The 17,081-nt window shown below is 42.1% G+C and overlaps 1 protein-coding gene across 1 annotated transcript in view; it reads right to left on the bottom strand.

Annotated features, from left to right (window-relative positions):
• TSHZ2 (teashirt zinc finger homeobox 2) overlaps positions 1-17,081 on the bottom strand; it is a 449,616-nt gene that overhangs the window by 15,343 nt on the left and 417,192 nt on the right. The window lies entirely within an intron of this gene.

A 17,081-nucleotide genomic window follows, 5' to 3' on the forward strand; every position in this document is an offset into this window, starting at 1 on the left:
ACACCAAGAAAGTGCAGTTTAAATTGCTTATGATATCCTTTCATAATGGGAAGCCAGATTCTCAATAAATTAATCTAAGAGCTGCATGTGACCTGAGAGGGCGCAAGTTGTCACCCTGACTTTTCAGTGTTGGGAGAACACTGAAATCCAGTATGTGAATGTTGATGCTTAATAGCATAATACACAAACAGACTTTGGACTTTGTGACCACAAGATATAGAGTTGGGCTACCAGCTTGGCTGGCTTCAAAAAAGGGTTGATCCATTTAATAGAAATTCGTGAGATCACTGACAATTAGGCTTGATGGCAGTGGGACAACGGTGGAGGTCTTTGAGTAGGAGATTAGTAGGCTTCCTTGTTCAATCAGTTGGTCACACTCTGAAAACAGACTGCTGCACTACCGGTAGATAAACTAGGGGTCCAATCCATCAATGTGGTGCTTACCGTATTTTTCAGAGTATAAGACGCTCTGGACTATAAGATGTACCTACCTCTTTTGGGGAGGAAAACAAGAAAAAAAAATCTGCCTCTGCCTCCCAGCAATTTGCCTTCTTGCAGCAAACAGCAAACAGCCTGCTTTAGTTTCATTTTCATTTTCAGCACAGCCTGATTAGCACAAGAAAAAAAAATCTGCCTCCCAGCAATTTGCCTCCTTGCAGCAAACAACGGAGGCCTGCCCCGCAATAGTCAATGGCAATCCCTGCAGCCTGAAGAGGGTCGGGAGGCTGATGAGCTGCTTGTGCTAATCAGGCTGTGCTGAAGCTGAAATGGGCTGTTTGCTGCAAGGAGGTAAATTGTTGGGAGGCAGAGGCCAAAGGGTGGGAGCCAGCGGGTGGGAGGGGCTACATTCGATGTATAAGATGCACCCAAATTTTCACTCTCTTTTAGTGGGGGGAAGTGCATCTTATACTCTGAAAAATACGGTATGTGTCTCTCCTCTTCCCAAATCTGGAGTGTGGTTATTATAGAGCTTCCACTATAGCAAGGAAGGTGCCATTCTTTTAATGTAACAGAAGAGCAAAATTAAAAGATGCATAGGCTGTAATAACTGTATTGAACTAATTGTTGGGTAACAGAATTGTAATTAAATGTATTAATCATAACTACGTTTAAATCATTTAATTAAAGCATATCCTGTTTTTGTCTTAGATCCAGTTAGTTTATTCTTTGGACTTTTGTCCATGGGGAAGTGGGCCCCTTTGCCTGATTGTCCACTTCTGGATAATGCATTCATTTGTGGGGAGAGATCAGAAAAGTAATAAAAAAAGAGATTAAAAAAAGACAAATAGTAAATATAAATTATGTGTGAATCCTTTGTATTGTAAGGGTAACGGTAAAAAATTCCCCTGTCCTGTCATATTGACTCTAGAGGGCGCTGCTCATCTCTGTTTCCTAGCTGAGGGAGCCAGCATTGTCTGAAGACATTTCCTTCATCATGTGGCCAGCAAGACTATTTGCTAAGGCAGACGGAACACTGTTACCTTCTCCCCCGAAGTGGTACCTATTTATCTACTCACATTTGCATCCTTTTGAACTGCTAAGCGGGCAGGAGCTGAGGCAAGTAATGAGAGCTCACTCCATTGCACAGCACTTGGGTGTCGAACACGGACTGTCAGCTTTCCAGCTGACAAGCTCAACGCCTTTAACTGCTGAACCATTGCACCCTTTTTTCTATTGTAAACCTGTCTCGTTCTGTTGCCCACAGGCCTACAATGGATTCTTCTGGAAGTGACCAGAGAAAGAAACTGGCTTGTTTTCATTGATTTTTTCAGCCTGTTCTGGCAAGAAGCCATCGCACATTTCGCACACCACAATAAGCCACTCTTATAGTGTGTCAGTGTGATAACCAGAAGGTATAAGCCAAGGTTTCCTAGCTAAACTACAAGCTTGGTTTGCCACATCTCTAAACACATCACCTCTAATTAACTTTTGCTTGCATGACTCCCTTCCTGCCAAGCATTTGTTCCTCTATTTTCCTCCCAATAGTGCACAATCTTTTGCTGAGAATCTTTTTCATAGCTGCCTCTTCTTGTTTGTTTTCCCTTTCTTTAACTCCATCTTTCTTTATCTCAAGTCCACATTTCTTTAACTTCTGAATCATCACCACAATATAAAAAGGATGTTGAGATCCTGAAAAGAGTAGAGAAGAGCAACAAAGATAATTAGGGGGCTGGAGGCGAAAACATACAAAGAATGGTTGCTGGAATTGGGTATGTCTAGCCTAGTGAAAAGAAGGAATAGGGGAGACATGATACCAGTGTTCCAATATTTGAGGGGCTGCCACAAAGATGAGGGTGTCAACCTATTCTCCAAAGCTCCAGAGGGCAAGACAAGAATCAACTAATCAAGAACAGAAGCAACCTAGAACTAAGGACAAATTTCCTAACAATGAGAACAATCAACCGGTAGAATGGTTTGGCTTCAGAAATTGGGTGCTCCAACACTGGAGGCTTTCAAGAAGAGACGGGACAGCCATTTGTCTGAAATGGTATAGGACCGTGATGGCAAACCTATGGCACGCGTGCCACAGGTGGCACATGGAGCCATATCTGTGGGCACGTGAGCGTTGCCCCAGCTCAGCTCCAACTGGCCAGCTGATTTTCGGGCCCACAGGAAGTTGGGAAATGGGCCATTTCCGATGTCCAGAGGGCCTCCGGGGCAGTGAGGAAGGCCGTTTTCGCCCTTCCCAAGCTCCAAGAAAGCTTCTGGAGCCTGGGGAGGGCAAAAACGGGCCTACTGGGCCCACTGTGCCATTGCCTGCTAAAAGTGGGGGGAGTACGGGGGGTCACGCATGCAAGCGTGGGGGGCATTGAGTGGGGGCACACTTGCGGGCAACCCCCACATGCTCCCACCACTTTTGGCACGCGACAGCAAAAAGGTTATCCATCACTGGTATAGGGTCTCCTGCTTAAATAGGGGGTTGGACAAGAAGACCTCCAAGGTCTCTTTTGTTATTCTGTTATTTTTATTCCCATCTTGCTGTTGCTGCATCTTTGGATACCCTACAACTTTGCTTCCTTTCCTCCTTGGGCTTAAGATTCACCAGACTTCCATCTCTTGACCAGATTCCTCAGTAAAAGGTTAATCCAAAACGTTTTGCCTTTTGTTTCCCTTGCAAATCTGGTTTGTCTGTCTTTTAGCCCTCTTGCTCCCTTAGGGAAAAAAAAAAGAACATTTGAAGACACCCAAACCCACTTAGGAAATAGTGCCAAAGCCTTCACTGTCACCCTCACTGTTGATGTCCAGAAGTACTTTATACTAAAGGAGAGGCACATAATATTGAAATATATTAATTTATGTAAGCTTAGATTTCTCCGTCAAAAACCTTTCCTTCCCCAGTAAAATGAGAAGTCAGAAATGGGTCAAGAGAGTATCAAACGAATGAGCTTTTAAAAATTATTTCCTTTCACTTTTCCCCCATACTGCCATGAATGTTTCTTCGTTCATCACTGATACATTTCCTAAATGAAACATTATGTCAACCTTTCTTTGAGAAGGAACAGCAACAATTGTGTTGGAAATCTCAGCATCTCTACCGTACCGATGGAAATGAAGCAGAAGAAAAGGCTACACTTCGGTTGATTTCATGCTCTCCAGAGCTTTTTCTTCTTTTTAACAAGGTAGCAACTATACAATGACTCCTTCAGACTTTCCAGGTTCTGCATGAAGCAGGATTATGCTACAGCTGCACTTGGCTAGTTCCTATGATTTGCAGTATTGTAATGGGACCAAGAAAGGCTGAGCGCCAAAGAATTGAGGCCTTTGAACTACGGTGCTGGAGAAGACTCCTGCGAGTCCCTTGGACTGCAAGGTGATCAAACTGGTCAGTCCTAGAGGAGATCAACCCTGACTGCTCTTTAGAAGGCCAGATCCTGAAGATAAAACTCAAATACTTTGGCCACCTAATGAGAAGGAAGGACTCACTGGAGAAGAGCCTAATGCTGGGAAAGATTGAGGGCAAAAGAAGAGGGGGATGACAGAGAATGAGGTGGCTGGATGGAGTCACTGAAGCAGTAGACATGAGCTTAAATGGACTCCAGAGGATGGTAGAGGACAGGAAGGCCTGGAGGAACGTTGTCCATGGGGTCGTGATGGGTTGGACACAACTTTGCAACTAACAACCACAACAACAGCAACAATAAATGGGACCAAGCTGATTCTTTCAAATCCTATAAACCAGTCAAGGTGCAGGAACTCTAGATCAGAGTTTTAGATGTTTCCCCAAGCTAGCTGGGGAAAGCTGAGAATTGAAGTCTACACTTCCACACACGTCCACACACACACGAAGTGAGGGAAGGCCAAAGAACACAAGGCAAACCCAGAAGAAGATGGAGAGACAACATCCAAGATACACTGCAACAGCATCAAATAAAAATGGTTGAGGCCACAAGAAGGGCAAGAACTGAACTTTATATCTCCCTCAATACCCAAAGTGGTAAAGAGGACAAGAAGGAGGAGGAGGAGGAGGAGGAGGAGGAGGAGAAGGAGAAGGAGAAGGAGGAGAAGAAGGAGAAAGAAGTCTACATATCTTAACATTACCAAGGTTGAGAAACACTCAAACACTAGACTGTGCTTAGTTTTCGCAATGCCGGTCCAAATTAAGAAAAGCATATGTGCATGAAACTGACTTGGCAACTCAAGGTTGGTTTTCCAAAGCCCAAAAAGTCTCATTTCCCATGAAAGAGGCATCCTATCTCCTTCAGGATGCATTTTTGATTTTTTTCTGAGCTTAATATCGAGAGATAACACAAGAGATTGCCCCCTCCTCCAGTGACCTTTGTCTCACGCACTCTGTCTTGTCTTCCATGATTTCAAAAGATCCTCTGGAAAGAAGTCATTTGTGATGTTTCTCCTTGGAGTTTAACTGCAACCTGGGAAGCCACAGTGAAAGATCAGAAGCCCACACATATCCATTTATTACCTCCTAACTGAATGAAACGCAAGAACTTTGTACCAATTTTGGAGAACTTACCTAAGATTGTCTTCTGCTTTTAGAGCTGCTAATTTCTTTTGTATGAAATTGAAGAAGAAGGAAATACTGCATGCATCCTTGGAGGGTAAAAAAAATGGCAGTTTCTGGTATATTTCCTCTAAAATGGGGGTTGCATTTAGCTCTCAAACAAATACTTTTTTTAATAATTCTGTATTGTTTGAATTGGAATTGAGGCCAAACCATAGCTGATAAGTTTAGCGTGTTTTGCATGCAGAAGATAAGAACCAAGTGAGTAAGTCTAATCGTCCTTATCTGGATTTTTTTTTAAAAAAAATAGTAAGGTAGGCCTACTGATAATTATGGAGAAAGGATGCTAGCTAGAGTATACCAATCTGGATGAGAGAGATGAATAACTTGGTCTGACACAAAGTAATTTATGAGTTCTTCTACACCAGGGGTCTCCAAACTTGGGAACTTTAAGTCTTGTGGACTTCAACTCCCAGAATTCCTCAGCAAAGCTGGCTGAGGAATTCTGGGAGTTGAAGTCCACAAGTCTTAAAGTTGCCAAGTTTGGAGACCTCTGTTCTACACTTTCTTACAAGTTTTTAAATCATAGACTAAAGCCACCTGATGCAGAAAAAAGATACATCTGAATGCTGTCTGTCCTTGGATGGAAACAACCTGGGACTCTCATGTACATGTACTGTTGAGTTCTATGATGGAAGAACAGTGGCATATAAAATGCACGAAATAAAAACAAATATCAAAGTCACTTAATTTGAAACCCGTAATTCCTTGGCTCATGTGGCGCATTGTTCATGTGAGCTGCAGGATTATTCTGGTAATGATTTCCAATATATTGTCAAAGCTGAATATTTTCTTCAGCCAACAGACTGCAAGGCTACTCTGGAGTAATGCGGGGGGCGGGGGGGGGGAGAGAGATTACAGTCAAAGTTTGTTTTCCATTGCAAAGCAAGATTCTTGGTAAAAACCTCCAGTGGAATTAGGCTTTGAAAAGGGATTCTGCATCTTTGAGTAATGAGACTGGGAAACTGGGAAAGCATTTCCCATTCACTCATTTCTCACTGTACGGCATTCCGATTTCATGACACTTCATAATAAATCATTGCTTATCACTCACATGGGAACATAACATGGCTCAAGTTAAGATTCGTTAGCGATTGCAGAGAAGAAACATGAATTGCTCTATATCAGAGCCTTTTGATCATCTTCCGGCCTCCTGCAGGCGTTGGTTTTTTTTTAAATATTATTATTGTGATATTTACTGTTGTTAAAGGCATAAATAAAAGAGGAGGAAAACAGAGAAAATATGAATAATGTAAATGAATTTATTTGGTTTATTTATGCTTTGATGTAAGTATTTGGCAATTACATACCACGGAAGTTTGTGAGACACATAAGAAAGAAAAATTGGGTGGATTGAGTGAGAGACAGGAGAGAATGAGAGAGAGAGGGAGGGAGGGAGGGAGAGAGATGCTGTAGCATATAAATGGGATGTTGTTCAGTCATTAAGTTGTGTGCAACTTTTCACAACTGCATGGACCATAGCACGCCTGCCCCTCCTGTCCTCCACTGTCTCTCCAAGTCTGCCAAAACATATGCCCACTGTGTCGATGACACTATACAATTCAGGGTCCCCAACCCCTGGTCCACAGCCTTGTACTGGTCAGTGGCCCATTAGGAACTGGGCCATGCAAGCACACAAAGCTCCATTTGCACAAGCAGCACATACACACACAAATCCATCCCCTTTGCTCCCCTACCACTTCTGCTGCCAATCTACAGAGCCAGATAGCTTGGGAAGCACTAATCTAATCAAACAATGGGATACTGGAAATCTATTAAGAGCATTCAGCAATGATACATGTACCTTGTTGGAGGAAAACTGGAAGGTGGGCCTTCTCAGAAAAAGCTCAGTTGGCAGTGGCTGTGAATAGGCTACCTTGATCAGAAGCTTCCATTTTAACTGGAATAAAGCATCTTCCCCTGATGTCTATAGTAATTTCCCAAACAAAATCTCAGCTGATTACAGCTCACATTGCTACTAGCCGTCTTATTGCAAAGCACTAATCCATTGTCACCAGCCTAGAAAGGATTGGCTTGGTATAGTAGGAGTGCACCTCTATTGGGCAATGAATATGGTTGCTATGCGTAGAGTGACTTTTTCCTGGATTAGAGACCACAGCCTTCTTCACTGACCTACAGACGATGTAGGAAATGTCATAACATCATGAAGTAACAAACAGGATTTTTTTTTCCTAACCAATTTGTTCTTTCTGGGGAGTTAAATGTTGGGATGGGAAAGGAAGTCTATTAAAAGACAAATTTGCCCCAAATGACTCATTGGTTGGCAAATAATAACTCTATAACTCAGCCTGTTGGTCAAATTTGATTAATAAATAAATAAATAAATAAATAAAGTGGTGCAGAGGTTAAAATGCAGTATTGCACTCATTGCAGGCTATCTCTGCTTACAGCCAGGAGTTTGATCCTGACCAGCTCAAGGTTGATTCAGCCTTCTATCCTTCTGAAGTCTGTAAAATGAAGACTCAGATTGTTGGGAGCAATATGCAGACTGTGTAAATCACTTAGAGAGGACTGTAAAGCACTATGAAGTGGCATATACTGGAAGTCTAAGTGCTAATCCTGAGCCGCTCAGAATCGAACTCTTGGAGTAAGCAGTTGAGTTAGCCTGCAGTACTGCATTCTAACCACTGCACCACCACCACCATTAAAACATAATATTTCCAGCACCCCAGGGCATTCTGTTTTAACTCCACGCATACACTGATTTGGTCCTGAACTGATACTGCCTGATCTATTCACAAAGCACCATTTTCCTACTTTAGCTTTTTCAGTCTGCTACTCTCCAGGTTTGGACCACAACTCTCAGTCAGCCTTTGTAATTCACAGCATCTATGTGGGATAAAGGAGGTTTAATGGGAATCAGAAGACAATGTTATGGAAATTAAGTGTTTTTTGGTGGGATGGGTCTACCAGGGCAACTTGGTCTACCCAAATATGGGACAGAGCCTACTGCTTCCATTTTCGCCTTTCAGCCCCAATCTAGGAGCCTTCGCAGGGCTTCCATGACAAACTATTTTTGCAAAATGTAAAATTAACATTATGGAGATGAGATTTTTTCTTTACATGTAGGACAGTAGACTTAGAGAACAGAAACTGTGTATGTCTAGTTTAATGAAGAGAAGGACTAGGGGAGACATAATAGCAGTGTTCCAATATCTCAGGGGCTGCCACAAAGAAGAGGGAGTCAAGCTATTCTCCAAAGCACCCGAGGGCAGGACAAGAAGCAATGGGTGGAAACTAATCAAGGAGAGAAGCAACTTAGAACTAAGGAGAAATTTCCTGACAGTTAGAACAATTAGTCAGTGGAGCAACTTGTCTCCAGAGGTTGTAAATGCTCTAACACTGGAAGTTTTTAAGAAGAGGTTGGATAACCATTTGTCTGAAGTGGTGTAGGATTCCCTGCCTAAGCAGGGGGTTGGACTAGAAGACCTCCAAGGTCCCTCCAATTCTATTATTCTACATTCTATTCTAAAACACTGAGCATCTTTATAGGTTGATATTAGTTCTTTTTGTCTCTGCTTTTCTGCCACTGGCAGAAATAAAGGAACATGGAAAGTTCTACAGATTTTTAGATCTGTAGTGATAATAATCTAGGGATAGAAATGAAATTTCTCATTGAAAGGGACAGGTGTGGTCAAGGAAGTTCATATGTACAACGCATCTTGCCACACCCCCTCTCTGGTTATTTGCTGTGGATGGAAGGAAGGCAACAGAGAATTGGAAAGAATATATAATTATCCAAGAGGGGTTTCCTCCCCGCCTTCTCTTTAATTTGTTTCAGGCCTTTGATTAACCCCTTGATCATGCAATCAAGCCTGAGATTGAAGCATGTTAAGTGGTTCTCCTCAGTTATGTGTTTCTATTTGCCTGCAAAATCACCAGGGAAAGAAAGAGAAGTTTTTCTAGGAGAAATTAACTGCTGGAGGGGAAAAAAAAAAGGTAAATGGGAACCACTGCAGACATTTACTGTTTTAAAAAAATCATGGTAGCTTCACAGTAGAAATACTTTTTATGAATACTTCTATCATAGTTTGAATTAAATGCCGAAATGGTATTCAATAGCCTGAAAGTTTTCTTCCCCTGCAAAAGACAATTCTATTTTTACAAACTCATTTTCAGAAGGTTGGAAATGTTCTTTTGTACTGTTTTTAGGCTTATGTTTATTATTGTGAGCTAATGAAAGAAGATGCTTGCTTTTGTTTTTGCCCATCTCTTCATCAGCCTGCAACCTGCCTTCCATTACAGTAGAATGCTGTAGAGAATTGCTAGAAAAAAAGATGCAAGAAACTTTTCAGAACTGTGCTAATACAGAAATGTTTTGTTTTCTATGCCTACAGAAGGTTTATATGCTTACAGATAGATTTATACTGGCATTTCCCAACCTCAGCAACTTTTAAGATGTGTGGACTTCAACTCCCAGAACTCCCAAGCTGACTGGGGAATTCTGGGAATTGAAGTTCACGCATCTTAAAGTTGCTGAGTTTGAAAAACACTGGAACCTCTCATGCTTTGAACTGAAGATCACAGAAGAGTCTCTTTCCAGTCCTGCATTTTGTCACTGAGCAGTGCTTCCTGTCCCCTGCCTGTTTTTATTTTTCCTTTTGATTTTCACTGTAAGAAGAGCTGGTTTTCTCCCCTGTCTTTTACAGAGTGGAAAGTGGCTTTGCAAGAGTTGTGTATTTATTGAGTGTGGGAAAACGAAGCACAATCCACCTTCAAGTTGGAACGGCAACATTTTCTTGGGAGGGGGGGAAACAGCAGAACACTCACAGAGTGCTACTTAGCACACTGTCCACCTACAATATTCTGAGAAAGAGACACCTGCTTCTAAGGAATGGTGCTGTGGCCTGAGTTTGATATCTAATGATACTGTTTGTTTAGGTTCATTATTAAAAGGTAATTTTATGTATTTGTTTAGAGTGAGGCAAAATTAAAAAAATACCCAAAGAATAAATATCTAAACCTATACATATATAATATATAATAACAGAGTTGGAAGGGACCTTGGAGGTCTTCTAGTCCAACCCCCTGCTTAGGCAGGAAACCCTGCACCACTTCAGACAAATAGTTATCCAACATCTTCTTAAAAACTTGCAGTGTTGGAGCATTCACAACTTCTGGAGGCAAGTTGTTCTGTCAGGGAATTTCTCCTTAGTTCTAAGTTGCTTCTCTCCTTGATTAGTTTCCACCCATTGCTTCTTGTCCTGCCCTCAGGTGCTTCGGGGAATAGCTTGACTCCCTCTTCTTTGTGGCAGCCCCTGAGATACTGGAACACTCTTATCATGTCTCCCCTAGTCCTTCTTTTCTTTAAACTAGACATACCCAGTTCCTGCAACTGTTCTTCATATGTTTTAGCCTCCAGTCCCCTCATCATCTTTGTTGCTCTTCTCTGCACTCTTTCTAGAGTCTCCACATCTTTTTTACATCGTGGCAACCAAAACTGAATGCAGTATTACAGTATAATGGGGTGGACAACTATGGCCCTTTTATGACATGTAGACTTCAAATCCCAGAATTCTTGAGCCAGCATGTATGATAAAAGTGGCATATTTGCCCTGTGTTTCCTTTGATTCTGAACTGAAGGACTTGTATTTTGTGTTTGTATCAAGAAAACCTGAATAGTTACAGAACTGCTTTATCTGCCTATCCCAGGTCCTTGGGAAAGACTCATTGGGTGGCTAAAAATGCCAAATCCATCCTAAACATCTGTCTGACTGTGCAACCAATCATAACAATAATAATACATGTTTATTTGCACATTCAATGCAAGGCAAGAATAGTCAGCGGACATAATCTACGGCTATTCTTGGGCAAATATTGTGATGACACAATAGCAGGTACACAGGTAGGGACAAGAGGAGGGATAAAAAAATCCGGAATCTGGTTGCAACCATGTAATCCCAAATCCCATCTTTTGTTAATGGGTATCATATAGTAAAGAGCAGGGGTGAAATCCAATTTTTTTCCCTACTGGTTCTGTGGGTGTGGCTTGGTGGGCGTGTCAAGGGAAGGATATTGCAAAATGTCCATTCCCACCCCACTCCAGCGGAACGATATTGCAAAATCTCCATTCCCTCCCCACTCTGGGGCCAGCCAGAGGTGGTATTTGCCAGTTCTCCGAACTACTCAAAATTTCCACTACCGGTTCTCCAGAACCTGTTAGAACCTGCTGGATTTCACCCCTGGTAAAGAAGGTTCTGCAGTTGGATTCCCCTCATATCAGGCCTGCATATACCCTTCAGGCATTGGGACAGGACTTGACAGGCTTCCTTGACAAAACACCTGGAAATATTGGCAGCTTTGGGTGTCTGGAGTGCTTTAAGCAGGGGTGGGTTCTAATTTTTTTTACTACCGGTTCTGTGGGCGTGGCTTATTTTGTGAGTGTGGCTTGGAGGTCATGTGACTAGGTGGGCATGGCTAGCTGGTCAGAGTCATTTCTGGAAAGTCCTCGCACTTACGACCAGTCCTCGCACCTACGACTGGACTCATTTGTTTGCTTTTAACACTGATCAGCTGTAGGACGGCCCTTTGAAGCCCTGCGGCAAGAGTTTAAACAGTTTTTTTCCCTCTAGTCATCAGCTGGGACTCAGGAGGCAGCAATAGATTGGAGGTGGGACCAAATAAAAGGTAAGAATAACGTGGGTGGGGGGGGTGGGAGGGCGGGGGGGGAGAACCAGTTCGGTGACGTCATATCGTCACCGCTACCGGCTCAGCCTAACCAGACCGAACCGGGAGGAACCCATCACTGGCTTTAAGGTGCTCACAGTGCAGGTCCTGCTCCTTACTGGATCCACAATCCTTTCCTTGGGAAATTACTCTGCTAAATTCAAATTTAATTTCCACCCATCATTCCCAGTCAATCCCTACATCTAGGTCATAGCAAGCACACCCGCCACTCAGCTCAACTAGTAAAAAAAATATTTACCTTGATGTTTATTTTTTAAACATCAGGAAAGATCAAAAGCAGTTAATTGGCAAAATGGGACAAAGACAGGCAAAAGCATGGAGAAAGAGAAATATCAATCACCGGCTGATATTTTATATTCATATTATTCATATGATGTATATCTCTTGAGCTGTAGATCAAAAGAGCCAATCTGGTGTAGTGGTGAAGGCATCAGGTAGAAACTGGGAGTCTGTGAGTTCTAGTCCTGCTTTAGGCACAAGGCTATCGGAGTGACCATGGGCCAGTCACTTTCTCTCAGCCTTAGGAAGGAGACAATGGCAAACCACTTCTGAGAAACCTTGCCTAGAAAACTGCAGGGACTTCTTCAGCCAGTCTCTGAGAATTGAACACAATTGGATGGGAATAAAAGAGATACATCAAAAGGCACAGAACTTCCCAGAGCCCCTGGAAACAATGTTGTGGGTAGTTAGCATGGACAGTCTGAAAAGAAATAACCTTTGGCTATTCCATCTTAAACCCATTTATATGCAAAAGAACAATAGAATAGATATGGAAAGCAGACCACCAGGTGATCCCTCCTCTATGCTATCCCTTAAGAGAGCTAATGGGGGGGATGATCTATACCATAGTCCCCTTCCCATCATCTCCATGCACTGGATTGTGTACTCTACCAAAGTATCATCAACACACCAAAGTATATGCGTCTTCCATTTTTAACCCTTGTACAACTTACAAACATGGATGAGCATTTCCCTGTTTTGCAATACTTGATTTAATTTATCTGACCGTGCTTTGGCCCATATATGGATTTTTGCATATATTGCACAACAGTGTTTCTTTCTCTGGCTGCTCAAAATCTGGAGCTTGGCATATACAATTCTCCTCTTTCAGATCACCTTTCAGAGCCACTATCAAGTCAGATAAACGGGGTTTGAGCCCAGGCCAAGAAAATAATTTGAGAAAACATTTCAGACAAGCTCCTTCCTAGTGCAGAGGAAGATAAATCAAGGGAGGATGGAATGCATTCTATCTTCAAGATTCTGTTATTTTTCCTTCCAATAAAAGTATTTTTTGACCTTTATGGCATTGGTCTGGTCTGGTCTACCTTGCTGAGGTGACCTCAGGAGATAGGTGCGAATATACCATGAGTGATGCTCTATGAGTGTTACAATGTAGTTTTTGTATCCTTTGTTTTGATTGCCATGAGACCAAAAAAATCTGAAAAAAAAAAGTACCAAAAGCTGGTTGGCTTATTTGGATTCATATCCAACAAAGCTATTCCTTATTCTGTTTTGTTTTTAAGTAACAATCACATTTTCATTCATTGCAAGGACAAACATTCAGTCTAGGTCAGTGTTGGCGAACCTTTTCAGCACCAAGTGCCGAAATGGGAGAGAGCATGCACTGGAAACTGGAAGAGCCGTCGCCCATTGCTCTTCCGGGTTCCACCCCACCAGCCAGCTGGTTTTCACAAGCGCATGAGTGCTGGAAACCAGAAGAGCAGCCACCCAGTGCACATGGATGTGCTCGGTGGCTGCTCTTCTGGTTTCCAGTGTGCACATGCGCACCAGCCAGCTGATCTTCCAATTTCTGGCATGCATGTATGCATGAAGACCAGTTGGCCGGTGCACACACATGCGCCAAAAACTGGAAGAACAATTGCCCGGCAGCTGCTCTTCCAGTTTCTGGTGTCACGTGCGCGTGAAGACCAGTTGGCTGGCGGGGTAGAACCTGGAAGAGCTACGGGCGATGGCTCGCATGCCTAGAGTCACTTCTGGCACGCGTGCCATAGATTTGCTATCACGTCTAGGTCCTTATCCTTTATTTCAGGTCCAGTCCCAAGGGTGACATAGTGAAAGCTATTCGTGTTCAATCCTTTATTTGCTTCCACCTAATGGATAGAATCTTGCCAAATGAAAGCCATAACATCTAAACGGTTGCCCTCTGGGTGAGATTCAAGGTGCTGGTGAAACCTATAAAGCCTTACATAGCTTAGGCCCGGGATATTTGGCGAACCATCTGCAGCCAGCAACAGCTTCCCATCGCCCGGTGCGCTCTCACAGGGAGGGCCTACTCAGGGTGCCGTTGGTCAGACAATGTCGGCTGGCGACCCCCAGGGAGAGAGCTTTCTCTGTAGGCGCACCCACCCTTTGGAATCAACTCCCTCTGGAGCTCCGGGTGGCCCCCGACCTTCGCTCCTTCCGCCGTGGGCTGAAAACAGGATTTCATTTAGCCACCCTAGACTGATGGGGGTTTTAATAGAACTTAATGGGGTTTTATTGGATTTTTTGTCAATTTTATCATGGACTTTGTTTTTAATGGTCTGTTTGTTTTGTTTATTGTTGTGAGCTGCCCTGAGTCCTGTGGATATAGGGCGGCATATAAATCCAAACAAACAAACAAACAAACAAACAAACAAACAAACAAACAAACAAACAAATAAACAAACTACTAGATATATCTTGAGGGATTCTAAGGTGTAGCCACCCTGGAACTTCTTCCCCCCACCCCTCATATAGCTTGGGACTTTGCAGTCTTTTAATCTGGGTCTCTCTCTGGGAAAACTGTGGGTTGCTAAAACTCCTATCCATTGATTCTCCAGGTGCACATTCCATGACAATAACGGACTCATCTCTGTAACCAAATCTTCCGTGCCACATTGCAGGATTATTATTATGCCTGCATCCTGTTACTCTGTTTTAGGTTGTATAAATTCCACCAAATTAAGTTTCATTGTGCTTTTTCCATCAACATCACTTCATGGTCCTTTGTAACAGGGGAAAGTCCATTTTTTAAGAACAATTTTACGGCTACGTTGCATAAAATAACACAGATTTACGTAATTTGTCTTGAGTTCACATGCATAACACGATCCTTGCTATATTACATTTCTGCTTTCATTATCTTAATGAAAATCATTATAATCATTATGATTTAATGCTGCCTTTTCCTCATGCATCTACTGACATTCCATTTCTTAACTTAATTCTTCCTGGGTAAAGTTCAGGAAGGTTTATTAACACATCTTTGTTGCAGATGTAGAGACCTGATCCACCAGCAAAATGTTTTTCTTTTCAAATTCAGAATCATGTCCAATTTCAAGGAAGCATTTATTTGCAATCTTAAAATGTTTGCAGTGGGCAATAAGAATATCTTGAGGGACAGGAGGAAGAGCCGCATCTGGGACAACAGTCAGATAAGAGAAATCTGAGCCCAAAGAAGGAATGTAATTTTTTTTTAATTTGATTTATATGCCGCCCTTCTCCGGAGACTCAGGGCGGCTTACAATGCGCTAAGCAATAGCCTTCATTCTTTTGTATATTTATACAAAGTCAGCTTATTGCCCCCACAAACTGGGTCCTCAATTTACCTACCTTAGAAAGGATGGAAGGCTGAGTCAACCTTGAGCCTTGGCGAGATTCGAATCTGCAGTAATTGCAGGCAGCTGGTCTTAATAACCAGCTTAATAATAGGGTGCCTTAGACCACTGTACTACCAAGGCTCTTTTTGAGAAATTTGAGATATTTGAGAAAATATCTCAGACTTAGCCCTCCCTATTTTTTTGAAGATAAAAGTAAGTAAAGGGGAGGTACATTCAGACTTGCAAGGTTCTGATGCTGTTATTCTAGATACTGTAGGGGTGTCAAATTGGCGGCCCGGGGGCCAGATGAGTCACATGCAGGCCACGCCCACCCCAGCTCCGTGAATGGGAAAAATGTCACGTGATGGCAATGTGACGCGGCCAGTTTGACACCCATGCTGTAATATTATAATAAAACTGGTATTATCATTCATAACTTTAGTTTCTCAATCTGGTCTACCTGAAAGGGCTGACGATGCTGCTTGCTTTGTTTTTGTCCACACAACATTGCTTTATTTCATTTTGTTTTGCAATTCCAGTCCAGGCCTTATTTTTTTCTTTTAGGACATGAGATCTTGTTACCACTATTTTATATGGGTTTTAGACTTGAATGTACGTCTTTCCCTTTAACATGCTCTTTCCTATTACAATAACGAGACAATACACTTCTCTATCTATATAGTATCCAAACTGAGAAGAGACTTAACATTGGCTCAGTTTAGTGGTCTATCTTCAGGTAGTTTGGAAGGCAAGTAGAACAAAAAATTTCGTACGTTGCTTCAATATGTCCACACGATAAGGGCTCCATAGAATCTATTGTCCACATTTTATTGCATTGCTATTTATACAGATATTAGAATCTATTTTATCTCCCCTTGTCCGGTAAAAATATCCAGGTCTTTCTGATACTTTCCACATATTACAAACTGTTTTCTGATCAAAGGAAATCTATTTTTCTGGATACTGCAAATGCTTTATGTTAAGATTCAAGCTGACTGATCAGAATAACAGAGATGGAAGGGACCATGGAGGCCTTCGAGTCCAACCCCCTGCTCAGGCAGGAAACCCTGTACCATTTCAGACAAATGGTTGTCCAATCTTGTCTTAAAAACCTCCAATGATGGAGCACCCACAAGTTCTGGAGGCAAGTCATTCCACTGATTAATTGTTCTACCTGTCAGTAAATTTCTCCTTAGTTCTAGGTTGCTTCTGTCCTTGATTAGTCTCCATCCATTGCTTCTTGTCCTGCCTTCAGGTGCTTTTCATCCATCAATATAGAATAATATTTAAACAACACTGGATAAGGAAAGAGATGTTATAGATACCGATAGATAGATAGATGATGATAGATAGATAGATAGATAGATAGATAGATAGATAGATAGATAGATAGATAGATAGATAGACAGATAGATAGATGATGGATGGATAGATAGATAGATATAGATATTTTAATCTCTTACAATTGTAGCTCTATAGCTTTGATATAATTAATAATACTCAGATTCTTAGTTCTAAAGATAGGTTACAATGGTCTTCTTTCCTAAAGCAGAATTTTGAATTTACTTACTGTTTGTGGAATTTGGCCTCAGAATTATTTAAAACATTAACTAATCTCCCCCCTTTTTTATTTCATCCAAACTATCCTAACTTGAGCCTTTTCTGGATGTGGCACCTCCAAAGCTTCCGAGAGGCTTTTCAAGGACAATCTACAACTTCATGTTCCAGATGCTATGTTCTTTATCATTTTCTAGCATGAGCTTTCCTGGTCC

This window comes from Pantherophis guttatus, chromosome 3 (genome assembly GCF_059756535.1).
Source record: "Pantherophis guttatus breed Tessera chromosome 3, ASM5975653v1, whole genome shotgun sequence".
NCBI classification, from domain to species: domain Eukaryota; kingdom Metazoa; phylum Chordata; class Lepidosauria; order Squamata; family Colubridae; genus Pantherophis; species Pantherophis guttatus.